General features: G+C 42.5%; 1 protein-coding gene across 2 annotated transcripts in view; it reads right to left on the bottom strand.

Annotated features, from left to right (window-relative positions):
* Positions 1 to 20,721, bottom strand: part of KAZN (kazrin, periplakin interacting protein) — a 1,229,740-nt gene that overhangs the window by 862,548 nt on the left and 346,471 nt on the right. The window lies entirely within an intron of this gene.

Consider the following 20,721-nt stretch of genomic DNA (forward strand, 5'->3'; position numbering starts at 1 on the left):
CAGCCCTCAGAGGCTCGCAGCTGTGCACATCTGGAACAAACTGTCCCAGTGGAGTTGCACACGTGCTCCCAGCATACTCTCTGAATCCGACACCAAGTGCGGAGCCAGGAGGGCCCGGCATGCATGCTGCCTAGCCACGTGAGCCACCTTTCACTCATCTCCAAGCAGAAACCATCGGCCTTTGTGACTTCAACTCCGAGTTGAAAGTGTGCCTTTGTGCATCTGTCCTGCAGCTCATTGGACATGTCAATAACCCGACAGACCTTTGAGTCTCTCTACCTGACGCCCAGCCCCGTGATTGCCTCTCCTCTTTCCATCCCTCCAAATTTGGAGCTACTCTGCATTTTGCTTTTGTTTGGACTTTGCAAAATTGAGATTCCAATGCAATAAATGTGTGTTGACCATTTACCATGGAGACAGCAAGGTGAGCTTCTCTTACTTCTATTAAATCATTTAATCTCTACATATTCCTGCGAGGTTGTAGTCACCTGCATTCCAGGTGAGATTCTAAGAACAAAAGCAACTTGCACAGAGGCTTGACAGACAGGTAGCAGGCAGAGCTGAGACTTAAACACAGCCTGGTCTGATGACAAACTCACCACTAACATGAAGTCAAACATTTGAGAAATGAATTTAATATTCTGAAGCAAAGCAGCTTAACTCGCCAATGCATTTGGTTCTCCCTGGTATAGATTCTAGATTAAACGAATAGCAAAAGAAGCTTTTTTCCAGAATTATAGTTGAACTCTGTGTTTTTTTAGGTGCAGTGGCTCACGCCTGTAATCCCAGCACTTTGGGAGGCTGAGGCAGGTGGATCACGAGGTCAGGAGATCGAGACCATCCTGGCTAACACGGTGAAACCCCGTGGTCTACTAAAAATACAAAAAAAAAAAAAAAAAACAAACAAAATTTAGCCAGGCGTGGTGGCGGGCGGTTGTAGTCCCAGCTACTCGGGAGGCTGAGGCAGGAGAATGGTGTGAACCCGGGAGGCAGAGCTTGCAGTGAGCCAAGATTGCACCACTGCACTCCAGCCTGGGTCAAAGAGAAAGACTCCGTCTCAAAAAAAAAAAAAAAAAAAGAAAAAAGAATCTTGAAATGTTTCTCAAAATACAGTCTTGGGACAGTTTTGGGACAGTTTTGGGACGGTGGAGGGTTCATTGTGATCTACCGTGATGAAGAGTCTGAGGCTCTCCTCTCTCTCTTCATCCGTTCAGTCTCTTGCACTTCATATAAATGCCTGAGCTTCTATCAAATTGTCTAATTTTTCCCCCATTCTTACCCTTCCCCCTTCTTTTCAATGATGCCTTTAAAAATAAGGACATATACTACATCCAGGGCTGAACAGGCAAAAATAAGGATAAATTATAGCAGAAGGGACCTAAGAGATAAGGATGAACTTTCTGATCAAAAGGGTAATTAAACATTGTTACAGCCTCTGAGCAGAGGATCAGTCAGTCAAACATGCTGATTTTGTCATATTGTGGGAATCAAGCAAGGACTGAATGTGCCATTTGGGGCAGGAGTGGGAGAGGAACACTTCCTAAAGAAATAGAACGCATCATCTATGCCTTTACAGATCTTGCAACTGAATGAGAAATTCACAATAGGCATGAGTAGAAAAGACCTAAAGCCCTTCATGGGGAGAGTAAATTTAGGTTTACTATCCTGTGCCATATTGATTAAATATGTTATCCCATTTAATCCTGCTGACAATTCTTTAGGGTGAAATGCTGTTATTTTGACATATGACAGAGCTTACATATGACAGAGCTGAGGCTCGGGAAACCTAAATGAGTTGCCACAATCACACAGCCAAGAAGGGATGGGCTCCGAGAAGACCCAACTGGAAAGCCAATGCAATTTCCTCTGCCATTTTTTTCTAGAATGTTCTAAATAAAGACCTCAGAGGACAGGTGAGTAACAGGGAACTCTCTTGCCTCCCTCCCTCCTTTCCTCTCTCTGTCTCCTTCCCTCTCTTCCTTCCCTTTCTCCTTCCTACTCCTTTCCTCTCTCTGTCTCCTTCCCTCTCTTCCTTCCCTTTCTCCTTCCTACTCCTTTCCTCTCTGCCTCACTTTCTCCCTTCCTTCTTTCCTTCCTTTCCCTCTCTCCTTCTCTCCTTTGAATTTCAGTAAGACCATTACTTCATAATGTAGAAGTTGCGGGGGTGGGTAATACGGGGTGTCTAATTTCTGCTAACAGTGTGCATATTAAATATTGTGTGGCCAGAGACACTTGGCTCATCTTTCAGGACAGAAGAAAGCACCAGGGTGAGTTGCAATACCATTTGCAAGAATCTCAGCAACTCCAACGCACCGGGAAATACAGGTTTGGAGAGCTCATCTTTCCTGAGTTAACAGCATAGAAGGATTAGGAAATGAACTTAGTGATAGGTTTTGATATCAGCAAAAAAGAAGCTCTGGGAACTAAATCTAAAGAGTAACAATCATTTTATTTAGGACCTGTTGAAAGCAGACACTTAGGAGGGACAGAAGCTGCGACAGAGAGACTCCAATTTACAAAAGAAAAGGGAAATCGAACTTCCTTTCTGGGTTTAGCTCAGTTCTAACCATTTTCTTGCCTAGAGTGGGTTACCAGGGATGACTCACCAGGCAGCATAACACAGCAGTGCACACTTTGGAGGCAGCCAGTCCTTGGTTCAAATTGTTACTTTGCTCACCACTTACCCAAACACATTATTTAATCTCACAGTGATTTAAAATACTCATCTATAAAATGGGCATAATGATACTACCTCAGTCACTGGGTCCTTTAGAAGATAAAACGATGTCACACTTGTAAAGGGGTTAGCCCAGTGTCAGACAGGTTGTAAGTACTGCATCCATGACCATTGTGGAAGTCACACCGTGCAACTTTTATTTTGGCTGATTTCAGCTGTATAAAAATATGACATAGACTAGTAGATGGATGGAACATTCTGATTGGTGCAAGTAATTCTTCCCATAATTCCATTCAATATGCATAAACCCAGTACTGGACGACAGAACTGAAGATGCCATTCCTTTATGAAACTCCGTTTCTGTGAGCCTCCATCTTGCTGGGCTGACTATATTTGACTACACACATAAAAATATATATCTAAAAAAAGATCATGAAACACATTTGATTAGTTTGAATATATGTCCCTGCCAAATCTCATGTTGAATTATAATCCCCAATGAGGGAGGTAGGGCCTAGTGGAGGTGTTTGGGTGATAGGGATGGATCCCTTGTGGCTTGGTGCTGTCCTCCCAATAGTGAGTGAGTTTTCACGAGATCTGGTTGTTTAAAAGTGTGGCACCCCGCCCCCCAACTCCCTCTCTCACTATTTGAGACACTGGTTTCTCCTCTTCTCCCCTTTCTTCTTCTTCTTCTTTTTTTTTTTTTGAGACAGAGTCTTGGTCTGTTGCCCAGACTGGAGTGCAGTGGCGCAATCTCATCTCACTGCAACCTCTGCCTCCCGGTTCAAGCAATTCTCCTGCCTCAGCCTCCTGAGTAGGTGGGATTACAGGCACATGCCACCACACCTGGCTAATTTTTGTATTTTTAGTAGAGACGGGGTTTCACCATGTTGGTCAGGCTGGTCTCGAACTCCTGACCTCCTGATCCACCCGCCTCAGCCTCCCAAAGTGCTGGGATTACAGGCATGAGCCACCGTGTCCAGCCTGGCTTCTCCTTTCAACTTCTGCCATGCTTGTAAGCTTCCTGAGGCTTCCCGCAGAAGCTGAGTAGATGTTGGTGTCATACTTGTGCAGCCTGCAGAAACGTAAGCCAATTAAACCTTTTTTTTTTTTAAATAAATTACCCAGTCTCAGGTATTTCTTTACAGCAATGCAAGAATGACCTAGCCTGCAAGTCCCCTACTATTTTATCTGGTGCTTAGCCATAAAATAATGAGCTGTTCCAATTCTGGGGGGACATCATAATTTATTGCATGGGCAATTTAAGGGGCTGTATTTTGACCATTTGCCACTTTTACATCAGTCTTTGATTTCAGAACCTCACCCCACTGTATTGAGGCTGTTATTGCTCCTTCATCCAATCAGCCATTAGGGGCTGTTGGCTTGAGGTACCAACAAAAGGAATGGTCGAGTGCAGCTTTCACTTCTGCAAAACGACGTGGAGATGCAGGTCATAAATACCAGAGATGATCCCTGGGGAGCTTCTCTCTGAGTTTCTGCAGATGTCGGTGCAAACTTCAAACACAGATGAGATTCCAAGTGCATCGTATTAGCAAAAGTTGCTGGATATAACAATGTCTATCAAATTATTTGATAAAGATCTATTCATTACCCTTATCCAGCCAAAAGAAAAATATAATTGAACCATGGTCACATGCTATAATGGGTATGAGAATAAAACTTCCTCTTCTTTCCCCCTAATTAGAAAACCAGGGGCTTAGAAAAATGCATAAAAGCAGATCAGATAGAACAGATTTTTATGTTTTTTATGTGGGAAACCTTTTCTGTGACTTAACAGTTAAGACATTTCATAAACTCCAAAAATGAAATAAACGAAACCAAAAATGCATGCACCCCCAACCCCCGCCCCAACCACCATTACAGAATGTCACGTCTCGCTTGCTCATAGAAGCCATTCATTAAATATTTGTTAAGCATTCAGTGATTGATAACGACTGCAGGAGCTCATACATCTGCGACATGAATATCTGGCCAGGGAGGGCTCTATGAAATGAAAGAAAGCACCCTGATAAGGAAGTCCGAGGCCTATTTTGTATGTCAAAGAGCTCTCTCTTAGCAGTCTGCAGAGGGGAGAATAAAGGAGGCTACAGTGTGGGCAGTAGAAAGTCTCAGTTCATGGATGCAAAGAGGCAGCCTTCCCTACCCAGAAGTTACCATTACACCTGGAAAGGAAAGAAGAAAGAACAAATTGCCACCAAGGCCTCTTCTCGGATTTTACCTGAAAGGACAAGGCTGCCACCTGCCAAAAGCCCGAATATCTCCTCCCTCTAACTCAGTTTCTCTTTTCTCCATGAGTCTTATTTCAAAATGCAAATAGTCCTATGGACGATTATATATTAACCCATTACTAGCCATTAACTCAGATAAAATGACTTAAGAAGAAATAGCTATTACCTTATGTGATGAACACTTCACTGTGCTTTATGATTCAAAATTCTGAAGAAATATGACCTCAGGCCGAGAAGCTTGATGAGCAAGAAGGGAATCTGCAAGGGTAGGGTACTTTTTAGGTGGGTTGTTAAAATGCAGTATGGGACTTGGGAATAACTATTATAATCGTAATAATATGGCAGAAAAGCTTAGTGCTTCACCAACAACCATGGTCCTCCTCTTCTTCCTGGACAAACAGCTGGACTATATAACTCTAACCCTGGTAACCGGGTGGGGCCATTTTTTTCTTTTTTTTCTGGAGTAGGTAGCCAAGAGTGGGATTGACTTGTAACATAGTAAGTGTATATTTATTTTTACAACAAACTGCTAAACTTTTTCCGAAGGAAAGACAGGACACCCACTACTTCCAGGTTGGCCTGTGAAACCTCTTGCAGAATTTTCTACCCTCTCTTCTCTCAACTGCCAGTTGATGCAAACAGTTTGATGGTACACCCTGAGGGCCTAGATGATGGAACCGCACAGTGGAAGGGGCCTGGAACCCTGATGTCTACATGGAGCACAGCCCCTGCATTGAACCAACAATGGATTGTAAGACGAGTGCAGAATAAACTTATTGTGTTAGGCCCTTGAGACGTGGGGATTTATTTGTTGATGAAACTAACATCACTTATCCTAACTAATAATATAGCAAACATTATTAGAGCTAATATCCATCAAGTGTATGTCTAAAGATTTGTTTAAGCATTTGAATCCTCCTAAGAGCTATATGGAATAGGATGGAGTAGGGAATGTATACCAACAGAGCAACCCCAGTAGGCAGCCCCTGAACTGATATTTGAAGGAAGAGCATGAGTTGCCTGAGTTGCTGGACAGGAATGTTCCAGGCAGAGGGAACAACATGAGGAAAGGTCTTGGGGTAGGAAAGGCCCTGGCAAGATTGAGAAACAGACAGGAAGCCAGTGCAATTCACGGGGCAGTGGTATCATTAAGGTATCTCCAGGAATAAGATCTGGAGAAAATTCACCACCACACAAATGCCAGTCCCTAATTAAAGCCATGATAATAAGATGCTGTCATAGACAAGTCATTCTGGGTAGTGTGAACCCCAAGTTTATCCATCAGCTTATGACTAGCAAGGAAACAAATCTGAATATAAAACATCCATCTTTGTGACCAAAACAGAAACCAAATGGAGAAGACTCCTTAGGAACATCTGGATCTCTGTAATTTCTAGCTTGAAAAACACATTTATAGATAAAAGCATTCTACAGTGGAGGCACAGAGAGAAAGACATGACATAAACAAGAAGAAAGGGCTAATTTATTTCCTCTCACTGCTGAGCATCTGTTGAATCTGGGCTCCTCTGGCAAGACTGCAGTGTCCCCCTTTCCTGGCCTCTTTCTAACATTTGGAGAATCTAGAAATTCACCTTCACAAGCTCCCCACAAGATCCAAGGAGGGTCGGGCACAGTGGCTCACACCTGTAATCCCAGCACTTTGGGAGATCGAGGCAGGTGGATCACTTGAGCTCAGGAGTTCAAGACCAGCCTGGGCAACGTAGTGAGACCCCGTCTCTACAAAAAATACAAAAATTAGCTGGGCTTGGTTGCATGCATCTGTAGTCCCAGCTACTCAGGAAGCTGAGGCAGGATGATTGCTTGAGCCCAAGAGGTCAAGGCTGCAGTGAGCCATGATCATGCCACTGCACTTAGCCTGGTGACAGAGTGAGACCCTGTGTCAAAAAAACAAAACAAAAAAATAGTCCGGGAGAACTTTTCACCGTGCCTGGATTTTTCTGGACCTACCCCAGTGACAACTTGATCTTCTGAGTCACCCCAGATGGCAGCTGAAGGAAACTTCCAGAAAAGCACAGAAGTCTCTCTTTCCTCCCTCCCAGAATGTCTTAATAAGGAGTCTGAGCAAGATGACAGCAACTTTTGACCCTATCCCTCTTCTCTCCCCAAATGATGGTGGATCCAACAACACAACAAAGAAGAGATAACCCAACAAGAAAGGGAGAGACATTGCCTTCCTGGAGATGGTGCAAGGACAAGGCTATGCCGGGGAGGGGAATGGTTGAGAGCTTTCTAAGACTGAGTGACTTTTATCTCAATCAACCTTATTATCTTTAAAGAGAACAAGAGCCTCTTCCTCATGTAAGAGAAGTGATGGTGGTCACAGTGGGTAAACAGACGATCCTTCAATGTCATTGGCAATGTCAATGTTCCCCATTCCGTGGATGGAATTCTGAGAACCCTGGAATGAGGAAGACCCCAGAATTAGGCTGAGGAATCACACAAGCATAGATTACATAGATTCAGTTCCAGGGTTAGGCCCTTTCTTTCCTGCTGGTAATTTTGGGTTCACTAGGGGGCATTCTGGAAGGGGAAACATGTTTTTTGTTGTTGTTGTTTTGGTTATGCCTCCTCTAGTACAGGTTCATGAAAAATATTTCCTAGTCTTATAGTTTGGAGATTCCTAACATTTAACCATCGATTATTTTTTTCTTTTTTGCTGTTAATAAATATTTCTAATATTTAATCATCCGTTAGCTTCTTCTTTTTTGCTATTAATAAATATTTCTGAATTTTACTGATTAGTTCCCTTATAGACACGTTTATTCAGTAATAAAAGTTGAAATACCATGCCCAAATTACCTTCAAACTAAGTCAATTGTTAAAAAGCAGGAAATATTTAGTTTCATGGATCTTGTGCTAATCATTATGTTTTACTCAAATAATACAACTAAAGCCCCCAAGCTCTATAAATATATTCATTTTCCACATGTTCTTTTGCTTCAAAGTCTTAATGTTGAATCTCACCATCAACTTTTTTTTTTAACTCTCATAATATTGTTTCTGTGATGTTAGTTGTCTTTTTCCTTCCTTAGATCTCTGTTTCTTTTCCATCTTTTATCCATCATGTAAAAAGCAAGTTTTGAATGTCTTGCTGATTCTGTTTCTTTCTGCTCCATTTTATTGATTGACCCCAAGAAAAAAATCCCGGATCTCATATATATGTGTCTTAGAATCCCGAAGTTGATGGTGAGATTCGACATTAAGATTCTGAAGCAAAAGAACATGTGGAAAATGAGTGTATTTATAGAGCTTGGGGGCTTTACATTGTATTATTTGAGTAAAACGTAATGATTAGCATAAGATCCATGAAACTAAATACTTCCTGCTTTTTAACAATTGGCTTATTTTGAAGGTAATTTGGGCATGCTATTTCCATTTTTATTACTGAATAAACATGTGTATAAAGGAACTAATCAGTAAAATTCAGAAATATTTATTAACAGCAAAAGAGAATAATGGAAGGGATGGTTAAATATTAGGAATCTCCAAACTCTATAAGTCTAGAAAATATCTTTCATGAACCTGTACTGGAGGCATAACTGCTTTTTTGCTGCTTTGGGGTTAATTAAACCTGTAAAAGGGATAGTTCTATGAAGCCCGAGTAGTATCAGGTTATGCCAAACGGACAGCTGTGGGCAGAAGAAGAAGTTTCTGCCTAAGGGGTATCTGTTTTTTTTTTTTCACTTAGTATTCATTTCTGTTTCTGATAATACAAGACTGAGAACCTCATTTCTTTCAACATTCAGGATTCATAGACACTGTTTCTGGCTCAACAGGTAGAAATGCGGACCCACCTGGCCAATCAGGGATCTCTTTTCCCATGGCCACAGCCATAGGTATGGAATTCATACCTATGGAAGTGAGGGAACAGCAGACAGGCCTGGGACATGTGCTGAAATGATCGTAAAGAGATTCCCTTTCTTCTGGGGCTCAGTGGGTGTTGGTCTGGCCATCTTGCTTCCCCTTGGGGAGTGCCCGCCTGACAATGAAGACAGCACGGAGCAAAGCAGAATGCAGAATTGGAGAGGACTGGTTTCTAATCATCTCTTGAATGCTTGAATCCTGTAGTACTAGATTCACACCTGGAAATTCCTGATTTTGTGGGTCGATAAATTCATTTTGCAATTTCAACCAGTTTGGGTTTGTTGACGATAATTTCTCTGAAAAATTCAATCTCTGTCTTGATCCTTCTGCAACTGTTTTTCTTTAATTCAAAAGTTCACATAATCAGAGCTTTCTTTTTGAAGAACAGGAATTGGTTTTGGAGTTTTACCGAATAATCAACTTTTAGAGCTGAAACAGACCCATTCCCATCCTTCATTGCTGCATAGCAAACCATCTCAAAGTTTAATGGTGTAGATCAACAACTGCTGCATGGTGCTCATGGATCCTGTCGGTCAGGAATTTAGAAACAGCAGAGTGGGGATGGTTTGTCTCTGCTTCATTATGTCAGGGGCTTTAGCAGGCAGGATGTAAATCATTTGCCATTGAAATAATGGAGAGTCTCTTTACTCATGTATCTGGTGCCTGAGCAAGATCAATACAAAGGCTGGGGGCTCAGCTGAGATTTCCAAACAGAGCACCTATGCATGGCCTCTCCATGTGGCTGGCTTGGACTTCCTCCCAGTATGGCGGACTAGGGATAGCTGGATTTCTTACATGGCTGCTTGGCCTCTAAGTGTGAATGTCCCCATGAACAACGTAGAAGCTGCTGGACCTTTCATGACCTAGTCTCACATAGCATCAGTTTCACCCTCTTTACAACACTGCCTTGATTTGGGGGAGGGGACATGACTCCCACCTGTCCATGGGAAGAGTGTCGAAGACTTTGGGAACATGTTTTAAAAGTACCACAGGACCTGAGATATGACACAGGTAGCACTGTATTCTCACACTGCTGTGTCTTTGCACATACTTCTGTCATACAACATTCTCCCCTTCCCAGTCTTCCTAACTAGTCCCTCTTCATCCTCCATGGCCCTGTAGCAGTTCCACCTCCATGAGAAGCATTTCCCAGCTTCTGAACTGGGCTAGGAGCAGCTTTGCTCTGTGGCATTCACACCCTCTGCTAGTCTCACCATATTGGAGCTGTCCGATTCTTCTTTGTCACCCCTCTCCAAATTGTGGACATCCTAAGGAACAGAGAACATGCTTTATAATTTTTACTTTGGCTCCTGGTACACAGCAAATGCTAACAAATATATGTTTAGTGAAAATGTCCAACTCCCTCACTCTGCAAGTGAGAAAATGCCAGCCTAGACAGGGAAGGGCTGTGTTTAAAGTCACAGAGCTCATTTATAGGAGTTTAGAATCCATGTCTCCTGTCTGGAATTCCCATGTTATTATGACTACACCACCATATTGTTTCAAACACAAAGCCCACGGTCGCTCTCAGAAAGGCTTATGTTCGGTGTTAATGAACCCGGGAGCATCTATGCAATCAACTTTTGCCTGTGAAATCCCTGGCTTTCCAAACCTACTAATTTGTGATGCTTTTAGACCTGGGAAGAAAACACAATAGATTGAGAGTGGCGTTTTACACCTGCAAAAACAAGCACCGATTGAGTTAGAGTTCACGCCTAATTAGGTTATGCATTTTGTCAGCAGGCTCAGTACTTCTCAGCTGAAATGTGTAGTACAAGAGCAACTGGCTTCCCACACACATGAGCCAGATGTTTGGCCTGCCAGCGTACATGAAGATTATTGCCACACACCCAAAAAAAAAGGCAAAAAGGAAAGGATGAGCAGTTATTCTGCAGTGCTTAGAACGTTTCTCACTTTCATGAACCTGTCATAAGTGTAAAGTAAAATGACATTATCAAAGAAATCTACATATAAAGAATCTATACTCAATCTAGACTATGTGCACACCTTGAATGGTCTCATTGGATGCATGTCGATCACGAAGCACTTCCTAAAATGTGAGAAAACACATTTCTTTACCTATTGATCTACCCATTTCCTTTCTGCACCAAAGGATGAAGCTGGAAGCCATCATCCTCAGCAAACTAACGCAGGAACAGAAAACCAAACACCACATGTTCTTACTTATAAATGGGAATCGAACATTGAGAGCAAATTGAATGTTTTTAAATGTTGATTCAGAAGAAATTAGTTCAGGAATCCTTTTTACTTGTTTTGATAGTGCATTCTAACACTGATCTTATCCACAAGCCCAAAGAGGAGAGCATTTGGTTTTTTAATAGTGTAACCATCTCTTCTGGCAAATTGTCCCCCAGATAGCTTGTTTTTCTGACCTTAAAATTACCTTGATTTTTAACTGCAGTTCTATTCACTTCTAGCCTAATGAAAGAAAGTTAGTTTGCCTTCCTAGTATTCTAGGAAGAGTAAAACAAATATTTTAAAAATCCGTATTTTAAAAAATCTAACCACTTCTTCTAAGACCTTGCCTTTTTTTATAATAAGAAATGTTCCTTATCTACTCCCATATAATCTAGTGTTCATATACACTAGATTAGGAAAGTAATTAAAAGTCAGACAATAACATGCCTTGGCAAGGATGTGAACAAAATTGGAAGCTTCATATAGTACCGAACAAACTATAGACTGGTAAAAACCACTTTGGAAATAATTTGGCATGAGCTGGGTTATTTTAAGATATGCATTTCTAGAGACTCAGAAATCACACTTCTGGAGACATTTTTACAATGCTGCACTGGGAGAGATGACCCACAGCTAGGCTTCGATCTGAAGGAAGCTCACACACATAATATTGTTTGAAAAAAAAAAGCAGGTCATGGACAAATACATAAAGTGTGATTTTATTTTCATAAAGCTCAAAACATTGCACAACTAAAACTAGGCTGTTTATAAAGATTTACAGTTTAGGCAAAACTATAAAGAACAGTAAGGGAATCATCACCATCGAGTAATTAGTTTGGCTGGGGGGAAAACAGAATGCAATTGGGGTGTTGGAAATGTTCCATTCTTTGAGCTGGGTCAGGAGTACACGGTGTTTATTTTTTGTATCTTTCATAAGTGTGTTATATATTTTTATATGCATATAATATTTCATAGCTTCCCAAAACAAAAAATAAACAGATTATATGAAAAAATCCTTAAAATTTTGCAACATTTATGGTAATATGTTTTTAATAAAGTGTTCTTAAATACTAATAAAAGGCTAATAGCCCAAATAAAATATGGGTAAAGCTATGAAATGGCAATAAATAACAACAAAAAATACTATATATTTTTTTTATTAAGTTCTGGGGTACATGCACAGGATGTGCAGGTTTGCCACATAGGTAAATGTGTGCCATGGTGGTCCGCTGCACCCATCAACCCATCACCCAGGTATTAAGCCCGGCATGCATTAGCTATTTTTCCTGATGCTCCTCCCATCCCCAACATCTCCCCCAACAGGACCCAGTGTATGTTGTTGCCCTCCCTGTGTCCATGTGTTCTCATTGTTCAGCTCTCACTTATAAGTAAGAACATGTGGTGTTTGGTTCCTGCATTACTTTGCTTAGGATAATGGCTTCCAGCTTTATCCATGCCCCTGCAAAGAATATGATCCCGTTCCTTTTTATGGCTACATTAATACTCCATGGTGCATATGTACCACATTTTTAAAATTCAATCTATCATTGATGGGCATTTGGGTTGATTCCATGTCTTTGCTATTGTGAATAGTGCTGCCATGAACATATGCATGCATGTATCTTTATAATAAAATGATTTCTATTCCTTTGGGTATATACCCAGCAATGAGATTGTTGGGTCAAATGGAAGAAATACCATATTTTTTAATCTATCAACTTAGCAATGAATAAAAACAGTGATGATACTTAAAATGAGATAAGGAAACAGGAACACAGCTGGTGGGGATGTGCTTGGTACACATTTTCTCCCAGGCAATTTGGCATTATGCATCAAAATCCTTCAGCCCCTTATAGACTGTGACCTAACAATTCTATTTCTAGGAATCTATCTCAAAGATGTACTTGGACAAGCAAGTCCTCAGGGATAGATGTTCAAAAATGTTCACTGCAGGATTTTTTTTATCACGGTGAAAAATGTGAAACTGCCGAAGTGTTTAATTCAGGACCAGCTAAATTATGGTACATCCATGCAAGGGAATAATACGAGCACACTAAAATTATGATATAGCTCCCCATTTATTGATATGGAAAGACGCAGCTGACATATTGTCAAGTCAGAGGAGCAGTACTCAAGCAGAATACATGGACACAAATTCACTCTTTTGTGTAAGTATGTATGTGTGTGTGTACACACACTACCAACCTGATGCCTGCCTGTGCCCTCTCCTGCCTGGGGAAAAGCCAGAGCCTCCTACATGTTTTCCTGAGGCCGAGATGGGAGGATGACTTGAGGTCCGGAGTTCAAGACCAGCCTGGCCAACACGGTGAAACCCCAACTCTAGTAAAAAAATATACAAAAATCAGCCAGGCGTGGTGGTGGGCACTGGTAATCTCAGCTACTCGGGAGGCTGAGGCAGGAGAATTACTTGAAGCTGGGAGGTGGAGGCAGCAGTGAGCCGAGATCTCGCCACTGCACTCCAGCCTGGGTGACAGAGCAAGACTCCATCTCCAAAAAACAAAAAACAAGACAGAATCCCAGAAAAACTAAAATACAAGCTGGATCATGCCTCTCTTCTGCTCAGAATACTACAATTGCCTCAACTCGCTCAGAATAAAAGCATCAGTCTGCACTGATTAACAAGGCCCTACACAATCTGCACACGCTTTCTCTGTCAACACCCCCTACCCACCTGCTCACCCTGACCAACTACTCTAGCTTTCCTGTTCACTATCAATTCTCACCTCCTCACCCCACATGCCCCTGCCTCAGGGCCTTTGTACTTGCTGTTCTCTCTGCCTGGAACGTTCTTCCTCCCCCAAGATCCCCAAAACCACCTTCCTTAACCACTCCACACCAGCACTCCCTACCTCCCCCAGCTTTCATTTCCCCCAAGCACTTATCACCCTCTATGTAGTCCGTAGGATGTATTGTCTATCGTGTCCCAATAGAACCTCAGCTCCGTGAGGCCAGAGGGTTTTGTGGGTTTTGCTCCCTGCTGTTTCCCTAGAACCTAGCATAGAGCTTGGAAAACATCACTCAAATGAATAAATTACTGAACAAATGAACCAATGAAGAAGATGATTCCAAACAGGGAAATGTGTAATAAATTAAGTGAACATAATAATGGGTTAGAGAGTTCGTATGAGCCAGGCAGGCAGGTTACTTCTTCTGTAGAGAAAGTAGCCAGAGGTGGCTTCTCTGAAAGGTGGCATTTGAGCAGTATCTCAATGAGAAGGAGCAGCCTTGCACTCAAGGACTCAGAGCAAAAACGATCCAAGTGGAGGGAACAGGAAACACAGGTGTCCCGAGGCAGAGAGTATCCAAAAGTTTTCAAGGAACTGAAAAGAGGGTATATCTCAAGAGTTTTTTGTGTTTGTTTGTTTGTTTTAACAGAAGCCACATGGCGGGTGATGTTTAATGATAATTTTTCTCTGTTTAATTGTTGTTTCTATTACTTTATCTATGAAGATAGATTGAGTGTGCAAAATTGGGACGCTCAACTCTGCATGTCTCTCTTGGACTGAGTCCAGGGTCAGAAATCCTGGTTTTCCTTGGCTCCCCCAGGGTAGCTCTGTGGTTTGTGATGATTGGTAAACTACGCTGGCCCTCTGTAAGATGCGGACATTAGGGCTCTGTATCCCATCTAGTCTGAAACACGCATAATTACATGTTTTCCCCATTCTCTGCAGAGTGAGATTAGACACTCCTTTCCCCTCTGGTTCCAGTGCAGACCCCCATCTTAAATTTACATACAGATAAATAAGGCTGCCCCTAGCAACAGCTTGCAAACTGTTTCATAGAGCAGGCAAATTCTTTTATTATTTATTTGTTTGGATGTTTTTATTGTGGTAAGAACACTTAACATGAGATCGGTCATCTTAACAAATACACAGTACGGTATTGTTAGCCATATGCAAATTCTTAACATTGTCTTGACTGTTTCCTGCTCACCTACCTTCACCCAGATACTCATGTGAAAGAAGAGAGGAGCTATTTTGAAGAGCTACGTTAAACCAAAACCGACCATCGCCACGTTTATGTTCTAAATGAAGTGGCATTATTTATATGTCGATGTTACAATAGATCACTCTGCTCTTCTTCCCTCCTCCTCCACCTCCCAGAGACTGGTGGAGAAAAGATAAAGGAAAATTTACCTTCCGCCTGCAGAAAAGGGTAGGGCCCGACTAGAAACCTGCTAGTCATCAGAGAGCCTGATTCTTCAGGTATATGCAGGTGGCTCTGACAGGAGAGAGGTCGAATTTGCTCTCAAAGAAAAGAGAAAGATGCTGGGTTTCTGGAGAGAGCCCAAGAGAAGGAATAATGGCGAACAAAACTGAAAACAGAGAAAGACAGTATGTGTGTGTGTAGTGGCATGGTGGAGGGGCAAGGAGGGACGTTTCTTGAGTGATGTGGTGGGTGGCCCATGGGAGATGTGATTGAAGGGCTTTTAACTGTCTGATGTCCCATTTGGGGTTCGTGGTCACGTGCTGCTGTCACTTAATCTTCATTGTCATTCGAAATCATCAGAGAAGACTGATGCATACAAATGTATCCTTGTATGACCTGTTCTTATGTTTTGTTTCACTTATTCATTTCTGTGGTTGGTTTTTGTTGTATTTGTTTTGAGAGATCAAGGGCTGGGATTCTACACTGGGCAGCTCTGATACAGAAGAGTTTGTAATGATGGTGAATTGCCAAAGGACACTGATTCTGGGAAACAGAGCTTTCTGAGACAGTAGGGGCTGGGGAAAATGTGGACTAGCAACAGATCAAAGTTCAAGCTAGCTTTGTGCCTCCTTTGTCAGATGGTTGCATTAGACACAAGTCTATGGGCTGATAGCTCATTTTCATTCTTAGCAAATTCATCTCCTGCAATAGTATGCTTTATTCTCTAGTCTTTCTTTCCCTTATCCCCCCACCCAAATATAAGGCCAGGGACTTTGTCCGTTTTGTTTGCTGCTTGAGTCCTAGCTGGCACAGAGTGGATATTCCATATATATTTGTTGTTCAAATACATATGTAATTTTTTTCAGAGTGTTTTTCTTTCTCTTTCACCTTAAGAAGTGGTGAGCACATTTGCTGGAAGGTCTGTCATTCTCATAGACATCATTTTTAACACTGGCTGGGCTTCCCCCCAAGGAAACCTCAGACAACCTCTCTGGGGTCACCCTCTTGCTTCATGTGGTGGATTAAATGTTTTCTGTTCATTATAATCTTTCACAACCGGTATTTAGGAACCGATGTATTATCTGCTTATCTGTGTAATTCTCCTCTTATTTAGACAGTTTACAGTCTTCAGATTTCTTTCTTTCTCCACTATTTAAAATAAATGTTAAGTATAGCAGTATAACATATCTTCAGAGAGAACCTGAGTCTTTCAGCCAAGGGAAAATGTAGGCTCAGGACACTTTCTGGAGAGCATCTTTAAGATGATACCTCAAGGAGCAACAGGTCAGAAAATAGAACAGGGTCCAGTTAGGCAAATGCTTTGTGCAAAAATGCCCCATGGCTTCTGTGCAGCTGCTTTTTGTAAGAATCCAAAATTGTCTTCTGCAAGTAAGGAGGTTTGGCACACTTTGGGGGTGGGGTACGAGGAAAAGGATAGTAGAAAGCAAACATCATACTCTGCTCTCAGAAAGTTGGAATTTTTTTAAGAGACAGATATTATGAAAATCAACTTCTTTTATTTTCTGACACACGTCAGCAATTCAAAGTTTCTTTCAGAGGCCAGTTGAGTCCTCTTCAATACAGCATATCTCCTCCTGACTATGGTCTTGCTCAAGTACCTCTTTGAGCCTCTCTCTCCTCATCTGTGAAATGGGAAGGATGGCAATGCGCATTACCCACCAAGGACAGGAAGGAGTCAGTAAGCCAAAACATGGGTAGGGAACAGCACCGTGGCTGGCTCACAGTAGGTGTGCCAGAAATAGTGAAGAAATGAATGCTAAGTCCTTTCATTAACAACTATTGTCATTATATGTCTGTTTCTGGCTTCCAAATGAAATGTGCATTTAAGATTTGTCTCCAGTGCCTTAATCCAAAAGAGACAATATGAGCTTTTCAGGGCCAGTAGGAGAGAGAGAGAGGAGACTCTTTTGTCTGGTGAAGAGGAGGAGAGTCAGACCTTCCAGTGCCCTGATGTCAATGAATGGGGCAGCCACCTAATTGCTATTGACTTTCACACCTTCAGTGGAGGCCAGAGCCTGGGAAGATCCAGAGTCCTGGGTTCTAGTTCAGGTTCTTCTACTTCCTAGATGTGTGACCTCTCAGGTGTAGCTTTCTGTAACTGCCAATGAGGGAGACAAAAGAGGCTGCCCCACCCAAGGTTGTTGGGACCATCAACAAGATAAGAAAGGTGTGGTTTGACCCAATGTCCTTTGTAGCCTCCATTTAGCTGGGACTTGAGCTAAGCACGTGGCATTCAGGACTGCATTTAATTTTCATACCTACCTTAGAAGTGGGATCCCATTGTGATCCTCACTTTACAGATGAGACAATGAAGACTTGAAGAAGTTTAAAACAAACTAAAATAGAACACAATCTTGCTGAAGGTCACAACCCCAGTTCGGTGGGGTGGGGATTTAAACTCAGGAAATGGACTTGGTGGTACCTCTCTAACTCCCTTCCATGCCCCTGCAAAGCCCCTGAGCCAACAGAAGTGGAACATTCTGAAATCCTACAAAGCTGGCTCCAATATAGAAGATTTCACAGCCTGTGACATAGGTGTAGAATAGTGACCCGGTGCAGCTATGGCCCAGAAAGAATTTTGAGATCCCAGATTTGGACAAAAGGCTCAAGAGATGTGGTTTTCCAAGTAGCAGAGTGACAGCCTTACTTAGTGACTGAGCTTGTGGATGCTGATAAGCAGGTCCTAGAAGCAGCAGTGGGGATCTTGGGGGATGGAGTAGATGCTGCTGAAGCCCAGTTACCCCTTAATTTGGGGATATTTGGGCCTGGCTGTTGTCATCATCCTCCTTCCTGGGCACAACCCACGATGAGCAGAAAGAGGAACTGAGCAAGGCCCCCTGGTGTGACCTCCTGGTGGAAGCAGAAAGTGGCACCAAAATCCAGGTGCTGTCCTACTGCAATGGTGTCTTCCCCATGGGGGCTGCACATGCCTGGAGCCTATGGACAGTGTGGGCTCCCCTGTCTAAGCACACAGAGGTGTCACGTGGGCACAGGAGGTCCCAAGTACCAGGGAGCTGACCTCACCACATGTTCCCTCTGTCTTCCCAGGCCTTGTTTCCTTTTAGCTGCTGATACAGTTTGTGTATAAGAAAATGGCTGAGATCTGTGAGTTTTGTCACTGGTATCTTTCAGGCTAGGTCCAGGCCTCTTGGATTCAAAGTCTATGCTCTGAACATTGGACCATACAGCCTGTCTACAAGACTAAATTTCATCAAGCTAAGGCTCTGAGACAAATGATAGCAAATAGACAGTCAAGGCCTTTGCCCCAAATCTCCGTAGACATCCTCTAGTCTGATACACAACTCAATCTAAAGCTCAGCACTACAAATATTTGGGGCTGGGTACATCTTTGTTGAGGCAAGGGAGAGCTGCTGTCCTGGGCATTGTATCACACTTAGCAATGTCGCTGGCCTCTACCCATTAAATGCCAGCAGCACCATCTCTTCCCACCCATTGTTGGTTGTGGCAACCAAAAATGTCTCCAAGCAGGCAAAATCACACTCAGTTGGTCTAAAAATGAATGATCTATAGAACCCCAACTTGCTGGGTGTGGTGGTTCACGCCTGTAATCCCAGCACTTTGGGAGGCTGAGACACATGGATCACCTGAGGTCAGGAGTTTGAGACCAGCCTGACCAACATGGAGAAACCACGTCTCTACTAAAAATACAAAATTAGCCAGGCATGGTGGCACATGCCTGTAATCCCAGCTACTCGGGAGGCTGAGGCAGGAGAATCGCCTGAACCCGGGAGGCGGAGGTTGCAGTGAGCCGAGATTGTGCCATTGCACTCCAGCCTGGGCAACAAGAGTGAAACTCCACCTCAAAAAAAAAAAAAAAAAAAGAACCCCAACTTATGTGTATAATTTACTGCCAAGTAAAACAAAAGTCAGCTCAAACTCTTTAGTTTCCTCTTTAGATTTCAGGTCCCCAGACTCAGAGAGCTTGGTGAGTAGACAGCAATAATGCAGAGAAAATGATGCCACGTAAACCAGCCTCTTAAAAAACTTTTGGGGTGATAACAGAAAAACAAGAATGATTTAAAATTGCAATTTTGCAGAAGACTAGAGGCAAAGCATCACCTCTGTGTGCCGTTGTCCACTAAAGCATATGATCAATGCTATATTAAAACAAAAGCATGACTTACTGAAAATGAGGGGAGGTTTTTGGCTTACGTAATCTTTCTTTTTGACTGGAGAACATGCAGTTCAGCCATTTTGTGCCAGAAAGAAAGAGAGAGGAAACTATTAATTTGAAATTCCAAGAGAATCTGTGATATTATAGCCAAAGTTTTCACGCAACATGAAAGTCATCACAATCCCAGTACAAATGAAACCACAGTCCTCAGCTATCTGGGTGTACATAGAAGTGACAGCTTCGAGAACGTGTTTGCCATTTAAAACAGTCAGACTTGAGAATGCATTGTTCCTCTGCCCAGGGTAACAAATGAAATAAATGAAATGGTGGTGTTTGTGCTGGTGACGCAAACACACGTCAATGCTGTGTCTGATGCCGTGGCTCTGCTGAAATTGGAAAAGTCCAGGTCCTCCATCCTTTCCCCATCAGGATTGCAACACCCCTCCGGAGCAGCTCATTGGGCTTGGCCAAGTACCCTCTGAGGGCCAGCTGTAGTGCTTTAGCAAATAAGCATCCAGAGAGATGTCTGGCCTCTCATGGGCTCCAGCCCTGATGGCCAAGAGGAGCTAAATTTAGCATAGCTATTGTTCATCGGAGAAGCGTGTTGTTGCTTGTTTGTTTGTTAACATGTTGGTGTGTGACCACCAGGCCTGATGATAATCACTTCTGAATTTAACCCACCCAAGCCAGTCCCAAATGACTCCTGTTAACTGAATTCACTTGGCTCAATATGAGGGCTGGAAAAGAATCCACTAGCAGCTAATAATGACAGTCTGTCACTCCCATCTGGAGAGGACACCCAGACAGTGGGTCTCGCATGTTTCTTTTCCTTCTCATTTGGTCCCATCACCTACTCCTTCCAGCCTTCCATGATGCCAGCCCCAGCACCAACCACAGCAGCATGAACAAAAACCAGCGAGAAACACCCACTAAGTGTCTGGCATTGGGTCTACTGCTTACCTAGATTATCTCATTTAATCTTCAAAAATGGCCTTACAAGGCAGGTACTACATTGACTGTGGTGATGGCTGCATAACTCTGTGAATATATTCAACACCATGAATTGTACACTTCAAATGGCTGAATTGTATGGTATGTGAATTTTATCTCAATAAAGCTGTTAAAAATGTCATTGAAAAAAATTGGAGGCTGCTAGAGAGAAATGTAAAGCCTTAACTTTGCATATTAGAAAAGAAGAAAGGCCGAAAGTTAATGAGCTTAGTACCTGATTTTATAAATTGGAAGAAGAACTCTCTGGGGTAGAATGGATTCCCATAGCCAGAGACACACAGCCTGCATGTGGCACAGCTGAATTCCCATGTGGGCTTCTTGGACCTTGTTGTTTCTGTTCTTACTGTCATGATACAGTCCGTGACCTGCCAGGG

The sequence above is a fragment of the Pan paniscus genome, chromosome 1 (assembly GCF_029289425.2).
Source record: "Pan paniscus chromosome 1, NHGRI_mPanPan1-v2.0_pri, whole genome shotgun sequence".
Taxonomy (NCBI): domain Eukaryota; kingdom Metazoa; phylum Chordata; class Mammalia; order Primates; family Hominidae; genus Pan; species Pan paniscus.